Source organism: Sesamum indicum, unplaced genomic scaffold (assembly GCF_000512975.1).
Source record: "Sesamum indicum cultivar Zhongzhi No. 13 unplaced genomic scaffold, S_indicum_v1.0 scaffold00168, whole genome shotgun sequence".
NCBI lineage: Eukaryota > Viridiplantae > Streptophyta > Magnoliopsida > Lamiales > Pedaliaceae > Sesamum > Sesamum indicum.
In genome coordinates this window covers 48,999-59,648 of record NW_011628072.1, presented here as the reverse complement: position 1 = coordinate 59,648, position 10,650 = coordinate 48,999, and the positions used below count along the sequence as shown (strand labels likewise).

Genomic DNA, 10,650 nt, shown 5'->3' with positions numbered 1-10,650 from the left:
GTTAACCGTGCCTTAATGAGTAAGAAATTATGTGATGTGATTCATTGTGATAGAACATCCATATGGGTGGAGTGGTTATACCATGGGCGCTTGAGTGATAGGTCCATTTGGACAATTTTTTTTAGCATGGAGGTTCGTGGGAATGTAGAAAACTCCTTCGCCTACGTACCGTTATTCGACCATTGGTGGATTACCAAGTGGGTGATGGAGCTACCTTCTATTTGTGGCAGAACCCATGGCACCCCATCGGACCACTTATTCAAAGGTTCCCACGTGGCCCACAACTCACTTGTCTTGGACTCTCGGAGAACTTTAATAGGGTCGTTATAGATGGGCATCGGCATTGGCCCTTATCACGGACATGTTTGGAGATTGTACAGAATTTGCCCATAATCCATGGAGACGATGATCGTGTTCATTGGCGAGATACGAATGGATGTCTCACTCTTGCATCGCTATATCGTATATTACACCCGCCGGGACCTAAGGTAGGCTGTACTTCACTACTCTCGGGCTCCCTGAAGATCCTTAGACATGCATTCATACTGTGGCTTGCTGTATTAGGGAAACTATCCACGGTAGATAAACCGTGGTTGTCTTATCTTGGCACCTGTGTTCTTTGTGATGAAGGCGCAATAGAAACACATACACACTTATTTTTTCGATGTTGTTATGCCAGACGATATGCCTCATATATGTGAGACAGGTTGTTCGATTCACATGGCCAAACCGAGACTGGGCCTTAGACATGGAGTGGGCTACTAGGAAGTGGAAAGGGAAACATATCGTTAATTCATCCTACCGTGCACTACTCGCTGCATGCGCCTACCATATTTGGAGAAAGCGGAACTTGCACCACTTTGAGCATGTTGATCGACCACCGAGCACCATCGCTGCCATCATAGTGGACGATGTTAGAAAGAGAATCATTAGTGCTAATTTATCGCACTCTGTTAGTACTTCTGCATTATATAGACTATGGCGTATCCCATGGCCTGTCATGGAGAAACCGATATTTAACTGTTGTATTGTAGGCATATACTTTTTTTATTAAATGGAACTTATATTTACCCAAAAAAAAAAAAAATAAACTTACACAAAACCCCCTACTGTACATATCTCTTTCAATAAATCTAATTCCTCAGACTTAACATTTTATAAAAACACACATATATCACAAAAGCTAAATGAACATTTATATTGACATTAAATCTCAGGGATAAGGTAATTATCCACTTTCATTTGTTACTTTGTCCTTTCACATGTTCTTATACATTAGATTTTAGTCCTACTAACCTTAAAATATGACAACACAATGTCCTAATAGCCTTGCATAAAATATTTTCATGTAATGTTATATTGATTAAACCACTACAATTTTCTAACGTATTGAAGGCTTCAAAATATAGTGATAGAATTGCACAATGGCCAAGACTAAAACAATAAACAAAAAATTACTTTAAAATAGCATAAACAATTTCAATAGCTCTTCAATCTATCTCTTTATCTATCTATCTATCTATATATATATATCTATATATACAATTAGAAAAATAGACAATCTCCCAACAGTAGTGTACATGAAGTTAAGTATGATTAACAAGTACAAGTGCAATATACAACTCATACAGCAAATCTAAAATAGGATCCTCACTGTCCATTCTAAAGCAGTTGATTAGTCATCCACGACACAAATCTAGAACACCCATAATAAGTTGTTGGATTACATGTGAATCGACATGAAACCCTACAACAAGAGAAGCTCTCCATTATATGTACAAATATGCATATTACACTCTGAAATTTGACAAAGATTTTACGGGTGACTGCAATTTTCTCCTTGTAATATTTAAAATGCAATTACCCTCTATGAATAAAATATAGCAATTTACCCCCTATACTTTTTAAAATGAACAAATTTACCCCCTTATATAAGGAGGTAAATGCCTTCATTTTAGAAGACATAAGGAGGTAAATTATTGTATTTTAAAATACAGGGAGGTAAATCGCTATTTTTTTTTTAACAAAAACCACCTAGAGGTGGGGGGAGTATTTCTGAGTCCCCAGTCCTTTTATATTAAAATGCACAAAATAGTTACAGTGAGAAGAGTTACCTTTCTAGAATTTCTAACAAAGCCATAAATAAGGAGTACTACTCCTTTACAAATAGAGCAACAGTAAACAAGGAGTACTACTCTTTTACAACAAAAGACACAAACAGGTCTAGTAGAAAAATTATGGCGAGTCAAATCGCTATTTGTTTTTTTCATAAAGGAGTAATTTGCTCATTTGCGATATCACAAGGAGTTGCTTGCATTTTTCCCAATGTTTTACTTATGATTTTTCAAGATCTGGCTATGTAAGGACCCCACTGGCAGCCACACTCCTAATTGTATATCCTCGAAGGCTTGTTATGTGAGGTGCGATAATGAAAAGAAGTGGTCATTGCAGATCTTAGTTAGAACTATTCTTATAAAAAACAAAAACATATCACTGCAACTGTAGATAGAAAACAAATATATGTCATGAATTCGTAAACTCAATACGTTGCATGCCTTATTTTTGTTTTTAGAGCAACTAAGGTACATCTTGTGTTCTATAGCATGCCATATTAAGTATTCTTTTTGCACGTAAGGGTCAGGGCTCCTCAAATAGCAATCAACTAATTTGTTCAGTTGATAACTAAAAGGACATGCAACATGAAATGAAATTTTTACATAATATTTGGTTTCAATTTTGCTTCATCTCCGAGATGGGCCAAAACATGGACAATGTTTGCCTTGATTTGTTTTGGAAGTTTTGGTGGTGTTTTGAGATTTTTTGAAATAGTGCCTCATTTGTTTTTTGTGAAAATATGTCTACACTTAGGCCCTACCCTACAACTAAGAACATTATATACATACTCATACATATATATAAATATATATAAAAGAAACATGATATAACAATGAACAGTAGTTTTTGTCTCGTATTAAACAATACCAAACATACCATACTTATTTTATATTATCTCCAAAAATAAATCCAAACATACACACTATCTCTAACACATAGTTATTTATCTTTGTTTTTCTCTCTCTATATCCACAAAACACATCAAAACAAGTTAAAAATGAAACCAAACATAGTGTTAAACGTTCAACAAGATTATCAACATCGAGCAACAAAATCAAATTTATTAAAAAATAAATAAATAAAACAAGGTATAGATTACCTGATTTGTTGTAGGAGGCCTTCTAGGGGTATTGTTAACGTGTTCAAGTCTAAGATATTGCTGCCAAGAAACAGAAATACTGCTTCTCTGTAGAGTCAAAACATATTATGAAATTTAAGCGCATCTGCATATAAATATTGTCAGAGTGTGTCTGTGTGAGATAGTGAGTTAGACCTAGAAATGGATGAACAAAGTATCTGAGTCCTCCAAGTATTCTGCTTGACTATGCTACAGAAAAGCAATTTTCTCCACTACATAAATTGGAGAAGATTCAAGCAGAAAGTAGAAGTTCCAGCATGCCTAACCACATAAGCATCATACCATCATTTTCATTTTCATTTTGAGCATCCTTATGCATGAGGTGACACACATAAATCAAACATTTACTTGGGCCAAGAAATTTCTTTTCCTCTTGAATCTGTAATGAGAAATTATAGAAGTGGAGAAATTGTTGATATTAAAGATGAACATATGGGGAAACCAATTTTAAACGAAAAAGTGTCGTAGCCTATCAAAGACACGGTACTAACATGGAAAGCAATTAGTAAAATACAAGCATTTATATACATTGACACACATATGTATAGAGATAGAAACAGACCTCCTTTGCTTGTAACGTCCAGCGATTGTCATTTTATGCTGCGATCTTATCACTGTTAGGATATATTTGTAGGTTTTTCAAGTTTCAGCAACTTGAAAAAATAAGCATAGAAGGCTAGACATAAGGAATTTCTAACATCCATTTGGAAACACAACATACAATTTACTAAGTGAAGACCACATGGGCAAAATAAAAAAACCTAGGAAGTACTGAGACTCAACTTCCAAGTAAGAGTGCATATCTCCGACACATGCAATTTGTGTGTAGTCAACCCATACAAGATTTTTCAGCGTAAAATAAATTGAATTTAACTATTTAAGTTGGATTATTAAGTAAAAGTTTAGAATCATATTATTTTGATATTAATATTATGAAACTAATGAATGAAATAAAAAGAAGATGCAATAATTCAGGACCTTATAGATCTTGTGCGAGAATACTTCCAGCAACTTGAGCTCTGCATTGGCACGAGAAAGTTTCACCTGTTTTAACGTAAACATTGCAACAGTTAAAAATCATATAACGCTATGTTATGCGACAACACTTGGCCATATATGTTGTCGTTTTATTGATTTTATGCTAGAAGAACATTGCATGTTGTGCATATGTGAAAAATATCACATCACATAACCCTTAAACATCACATGCGCACTCCATGTGATGTTTTTTCGATAAAAAACTTGGTTGAGAAATAGTTATAAATGACAAAGTGTAAAATTTTGTAAAGTTAAGATGGTAAATTGACACAAAACAAATTTAGATCCCAACATGCAAAAACGGTCATAATATGGTTTATAAAATATAATTAAGCTTATTATATCTAACACTCTAACGTCATACAAGCTCAAGAATCATATTTATCCAAATAATTTAAGAACTTATTTTTAAATTAAGAATAAATATCGATAAAATCTTAAAATATCTAATAAGATCTAGAAGCATAAGATATCTAATAAGATCTATAAGCATAAGATGTTTCAATTAAATTTAGCCAAACACCCTCTAAGTTTCTTTTATAAAAGCAAAAATGACTTGAGCTGATTTTGATCAAACCTTAAGATGCTGAGAAATATCTCTGTCATCAATGTCGCACATTATTTTATCCTTGTCACTTTCACGTATGTACACCAACATATAGGCATTAGACTGCCTCGTAAACTTGAGGGGGGCATTATCTGGATTTAACGTCATTACATGCTATCAAGACATAAATGAAAAGGTAAGAAAGTATCAACAAGTTTTAACAAAAGCAGGAAAAATGAAAGGAAAACTTACTTCTTCTTCACCTCCATAATGCTCGTCTAAAACCTTTATTATGTCTTCTTTTGTCACTCGTTCATCATCAAATTTATACCTGAAACCATTCAGAATGATTTTCTTTATGTAGTTTGCAACGAGAGATCTACATGTAATCTATTGCTAAAAGTAGAAAATTTGCATTTCTACATCTCGTGAAAATAGCATTTTTGGTCCCATATGTTTGGGCCTTTTCCAAATAGTCCCATTTCTTGTCATTCTCTCACATTGCATCCCATAATTTCAAAATTTTCTCATTTTTAGTCCTCATCATACTTTTTCATCCACTAATTAATGGAGTTGTTAGAAGGTTTTTAAGGGGGATTATGAGGGTTACATTAATTATTTGATTCTAAGGGGAATTATGAGGATTACATTAATTATTGGACGAAAAATATACTTAAGGATTCAAAATTGAGAAAATTTTCAACTTGTGAGATACAATGTGAGAAATCGCAATAAATGACTAAAGTGAAAAAGGCTCTAACATATAGGACAAAAAATGCAATTTTTCCTTACGTCTCACAAGTTAGTCTTTGGCAATATTTGATCCCATTATTTTCGAAATCACCATAAATCCAAAAAGTTTGCAATTTGCATGCCAAGCCTTAATTCTATTAAATTTATTTCATAAAAAAATAATAGTGTACCAAAATCGCAAAGAGCTAACTTGTAGGAAGGCCAAGCTTTTCCATTTTCATCACCGTTTGCGACGAAGAAGACGACGGAAAGAAGAGAGATAAACAAAAATTAAGTAAAATAATAAAATATATAAAATATTTAATTAAATATATATTCATACATTTAAAGATAATATTTTTTATAAGTTAAAAAAAATGATATAATTTTGAAGAATACCTAAACTTTATATCAATTTTTTTAACTTATATAAAATATTATATTAAAACTATTAATATATATTTAAATTAATTATTTACTATTCTTTTATTATTCTAGAATTTATTAAATTAAATACTTTACTAAATTATTATTATTATTATTATTATTATTATTATTATTATTATGGGTCCAATCTTACATTATATAAGCAACTTTTCAACAAAATTTCTGCACCGTGTTATATTTGATTAATTGGCCTCCATTTATGTAATTTTTGACTTGCAAGAACTTTCCCTCTAATTCTGCAATATTTGTATGTTTACTCGTTTTTGTATGATTTTGGACATAAAATAATGACATCAATACACAAACCCCCTACTTTTTGAAAAATTATATATATATCTCTTAAGACATCGACACCACTTGAGGGACAAAAATTGGAAGTTATGTAAATCTTTTGTTGATATAAGCATTTCTGTCCAAATCCTAAAAGAAAGAGTATAGTTGTGAATGAAGAATTTTCAGAGGAGTGCAAGCGTAATTTCAAAAGTTTTTTGGGAAAAAATATAATTTCATATTTTTGGAGGGGGTTAAGTGTAGATAACTTCTGGATCCCACAACACTTGTGCAAATTAAGATCATCAATAACCTTAAACAATCACATGCAAAACTATCATATTATTTGATATTATTCGACAAATGCATTATCTCAACATGCATTTTTCCATCAGGAACTAACAGTCTCATGTTGCCTTAACTTTCATCTGTCCTGTCCTCAAAAGTCCCAGGCTATAGAACTAGTAAACATGAGTAATGAATTCATGTCCTCAGGTGACAAGTATCTTCCATTATCTCTATCCAGATCAAGTTCAAGAGGAAACTCATAGCAGTCATTTATCTACATGTGATCAACATCAAATAAAAAACCATTCATATTACCCGAAACCCAACTTGGATATGACTATTAATGCACCAATTTGTCAAAGATTCAATAGGTAGCCAGAACACTCTTTATGGCACATAATTTATTTTATTTTTTTTAGTTTGTTTAGTCAGATAAATCCCCTTTTTGAAAACCCCAAAAGACATACCCTTAGCATATTCCGATCAAATTTGGGGACTCTGATTGCTAAAGTCCTGAAATTGTACAAATAATAATAGTTAATGTCGCTAAATTACCACCTCCATATTTGGGTGTCGTAAAAGTGCCATCCTCTAACATGAAGACCAAAATTTCAGTTTAGGCTATGGGATGTTAGTCATTAGTCTTGGTAGGACATACCCAAGCAATAAATTTGACTATCATAAGAAGGCTATTTTTTATTGTATTTGCTTCTAGTAAGAGAAAACATGTCTAACTTGCAATCTTGATCGTAATATATGTTATAGAACAAGAACAAAGCTATTATCTAACCAATCTTCTTAAGCTGCACACAGAAAGTGGTAAGACTTAGCCAATTTGTACACATTTTGCTCTACTTTTTACATTGTATTCACCAGTACAGTATGATAACAAAAATTTTCAAATCATGCATCTCATAAGTTGGAAGAGAAGTTTAACTACTAACCTTTACCATACCATCCCGAACATACTCGTATTCAAATAGTTTTAAGTGAAGCTAGAGCACTGGTGGGAAGTCAGTAAACAAGACCCCTTTCTTAGCATCCTGAAATAAGAAAATCATCAATCTTAAGGTGGTCCTTTGACAAGACTCAAATAATATGCTAAGGAATAAAAGTCTAAAGAAAAACAAGCATGTCCTCCTGACAAAAGAATCATTATATTTAGGATAAATTGGAATGACCTCTTAAGGTTTTTCATAATTATAAATACCATTGTTGTTTGAAAAATTACTTGTATCCCTAATGTTTGATGAATTTATGTAATCCTTGGATGGAGGCCGAAAAAATATCTACTTTTTCTTTGCTTTTTTTTCTTTTTGACAAATAATTAAATAAGTTGACAAGGTTAAATGTTCTTCTTGCCCTTCAAGCTTATAAAAAAAGTTTCAATATTTTTAAAAATAAATAAAAGATTTCATAGTCCATAAGAGTATTTTGATCTAAGCACCATAAAAAAATTGATTGAAACCGAATGAGGTCTAATGAAATATGTTAATTATTTGTTGGACGTTAAAAGCAGGTAGTATTCATAAATTTTCAAATAACAAGGAGGTAATTTCAATTTTGTAAAACTTCAGGAGGCTCTTTATAATTACTTACCTTTATATATATAACCAAACTAACAAGTAAATTAAGTTAGCCTACTCACCTTCAAATATTTCCCAGGATGATACCTGTTATAACCATCGAGATGTTCAACTGCAACATACTTATCAAACGAAGCATAGACATCATAGAGGACACAAAAATTTATAAAATGAATTGAAAGCCTAAGCACTAAATAGATTAACTACAAGTACCATAGAAGGACTCCTGTCTACTAGACTTGTAATCAACATTGATGCATTCAAGTTAGTTGTTGTGGTGCCCTTCAAATAAGTGTTGTATAGCACCTTCCACAACAGTTTTCTAATAATGGTAAGAGCATAACAATTAGTTAAGAAGAATTCAAAAGTTTTTAATCAAATTGACAGTAGTACTCTATTTCTATTGGACCTTCATTTTTTCTTCAAACTTCTCACATAGGACTCTGTTGAGTTCGTGTATGTATATTATATCCCACCCAAAGGATCTTGTCAAATCTTTTGTTGCAACACTGCTTTCACTGTGTTGAAGCTTGTAAAATAAGCTTTGCCATAGGTAAGGTATACTTATCGATGGTTCATCATTAACACTAGTTGTCATGTGGTAAACAACCTAAATAAGAATCAAAGATATCATCAATTTCCTAAGAAACTTCCATGCATGAAAACAAATCATGATATACAACCAGATAGTCCTTGGAATGAGATCCTTAACCTTTCTGAAATAGGGAATATTGAACAACATCTGTAGAAGAGAGTTCATATAGTAGGTGGTTCCTTGGTTCTTAAGTCCAACATAACTAGGTTCCCTTTTTGAATTATATAAATATTGGTCCGTAGCTCTGTAGACAACAATCTCAGCTTGAATCACACAGATGTCAATGACTATAAAACCTCGGCTTGTATCATAAAGGTCGTTAAGTGGCATAAAGGATGTGAAACCCCAACACCTCACGGATATGAAAAATAAAAATGAAAAAAAGAAATCTAGAAACTAGACAATAGAAACAAGATTCCACAACTCGTGATTAGCAACACACGATAAAAAACACGCATGGGTAAGATTAGTGACACACAAGAAAAACAAGTGATGACCATGCCCGTCGTGCTTCCAAACCAATAAAGAAATCACAACTTGTTTTCTAATGGAGAAGGAGGTCTATACGCACCTCGTTGTGGCTTGGTGAAGTAGGCGTCAGAGGCACTGAGAAAAATATAGGTGTAGTTCTGTATTGAATTAACTAAAATGAAGTGAATTTAATGGAGCTCGTTGCCTTTGCGCAGGAAAATAGAGAGAGAATTTGGCTAGACAATGATGGTGCATACGCTTGGGAGTTTGGCAACTTGCATTTTCAAGGTTTTTTTGAAAATTTCATGTGAAACAGAAAGGAGGCATCAAAAGACAAAATCTTGACTCGGATTAGGAGGAATTTAATAATAGTAAAAATATTGTACAAATTCACCAAACTTTCACATGGCACTCCATCATTCTACCCAAATTATTATTGCCTCCCCTAGGTTTTGTATTGTTTATAACATTTGTCATTTTATTTTTAAATGAGAAAAGAAAATTCTTTAATTTTGATACCTAAAAATATTATTTGTATGTTTAATTGACGTTCGTTAAATAATTGATTATTATTTTATGGATATAGTGATTTTATTTTTATTTGTTTATATCAATTACAAACTCTCTTTTTCTCAAGGGGCAAATGATTTCATTAAATACTTGTTTTTATAATAAAATTAATTATTTTATGAAATACTTCTTTCTAAATATAATTAGAATTTTACATTTGTGAGATTGTGAGAATGCCACAGCCTCAACTTTAGCAGAATTCGTCAATGCCATCCAACTTATAAAGTGCTAACTATAGCCATAAAACTTTAACCAAACATAGGTCTAGAAACATGCATTTGTGTAGTAAATTTGCTAATCGTAATAATAACTACAAGTTAGTATAAAACAAAAAACAAACTTGCTTTAATAAAACCATGCAAAAGAGCTAAATTTTGAACCTTCTCAAAATTCCATGAAACTTTAACCAAACGTAGGTCTGTACACATGCATTTGTGTTGGGAATTTGCTAAGCGTAATAATAACTACAAGTTAGTATAAAAGGGAAACAAACTTCCTTTAATAAAATCTTGCAAAACAACTAAATTTTGAATGTTATCAAAATTCAATGAAACTTGACCCAAACGTAGGTCTAGACCCATGCATTTGTATGGTAAATTTGGAAAGCGTAAAAATAAGTACAAGTTAGTATAAAAGGAAAACAAACTTGCATTAATAAAACTGTGCAAAACAGCTAAATTTGAAAGTGCTCAGAATTGCACGAAACTTGACCCAAACATAGGTCTAGACCCACGCATTTGTGTGGCAAATTTGCTAATCGTAATAATAACTACAAGTTACTATGAAAGGAAAACAAATTTGCTTTAATAAAACCGTGCAAAACAGCTAATTTTGCACGTTCTCAGAATTCCAC

At 32.2% G+C, this 10,650-nt stretch overlaps 1 pseudogene; it reads right to left on the bottom strand.

Moving 5' to 3' along the window:
- Nucleotides 1–788: 788 nt before the first annotated feature.
- On the bottom strand, nt 789–9,108 carry LOC105179566 (annotated as a pseudogene).
- Nucleotides 9,109–10,650: the final 1,542 nt, after the last annotated feature.